At 46.9% G+C, this 1,225-nt stretch overlaps 1 long non-coding RNA gene across 1 annotated transcript in view; it reads left to right on the forward strand.

Moving 5' to 3' along the window:
- LOC106821383 overlaps positions 1-1,225 on the forward strand; it is a 7,401-nt gene that overhangs the window by 807 nt on the left and 5,369 nt on the right. The gene's annotated exons all lie outside the window — the stretch shown is intronic.

Here is a 1,225-nt window from a genome sequence, read left to right on the forward strand (position 1 = left end):
TATATATATATATATATGCGTCGAAAATTCTTCTTTTTTCTTCGCACTCGAGTCATTCATCAAATGCATCCGTGGCAGCACTACAGCGTAACCCTTTTGTGTCGGATTAGGGCTGGCGCTCGCGACATCCGTTTATGACACGTTGACAACCGGCTCTCGCGTCTCTCCTAGATGATCTACTCCGTCACAACTCTCGCCCACAATGTAATAAGCATACAATGATTCAGGAAGCTCTAATTCGGTTACGAAGACCTGCCTGTATATAATCCCGTTACACGCCATCCGAGAATGACAGAGCTGACAGCCCTTTCTCCTTTGCTCTCATTAACCCCTTCAATGTCATTATGCGCGCTCGGATTATTGAGTTTTGCGGTCACGTGACGGCTCTGATCCAATTAGAGGTCAATCGTAACTCTTTCGCACAATGGAAATGCTAAGCTCATGCAAATAAAGTATGGCCGAGGCACTTTACATAACTGTTAATCGTGTTTCGCCACTCGCGCTGACGTTTACAAATGGGATTTTTTTCCGTATGCGCCGCATGCACGCTGTACGTAGTACTACGTACAGACTGTGCATGGGCGGGAAACTGACGGGAGTGGGTGCTGGGCCAAGCCGACCCCCCTCCATGCGCACCGCCTATCCGTGTCACGTGTCACCCCCGGGACGTGAGTGTGGCGTCTGTTGACTATAGACACCGCGCGGGTAAAATGAAACCCCTTCACAACGGACAAATTCACGTGTCGTACGCCATTCAAAAATAACGGAAAAAAATATGTGACGAATGCGGGCGAGCAGAGGATGGTTTGTAGGGACGAAGACGGGGGCTATTGCGCATGCACGCATCATCTCGCCGCTATTCCGATTGTCTTTTTCCACGTAAATGTTGACCTGACCTTCGTAGTCCTCCGAAAATTTGGCACATATATATGTATATATACGTGGAGACATTCGACGTCTCAGTCCGCGTTTTCTATGCGTCTTTGTGTGTACTCGATGATCGAACAAAAACATATCATATATATATATATATATATATATATATGCCAGTGTGTGCGTGCGTGCATGCGTGTAGTAAGTAAGTAAGTAAGTAAAAACTTTATTTAACGACGGTAAAACATGTTAGGTACTAGGTACAGACACAATAAATTGGCGTTGACCTATCTTCCACATGGCCGTCACTCGTGCGTGCGTGCGCGCATGCGTGGATGCGTACCAACTCGTT

The sequence above is a fragment of the Priapulus caudatus genome, unplaced genomic scaffold (genome assembly GCF_000485595.1).
Source record: "Priapulus caudatus unplaced genomic scaffold, Priapulus_caudatus-5.0.1 Scaffold4, whole genome shotgun sequence".
In the NCBI taxonomy this organism is placed as follows: Eukaryota; Metazoa; Priapulida; class Priapulimorpha; order Priapulimorphida; family Priapulidae; genus Priapulus; species Priapulus caudatus.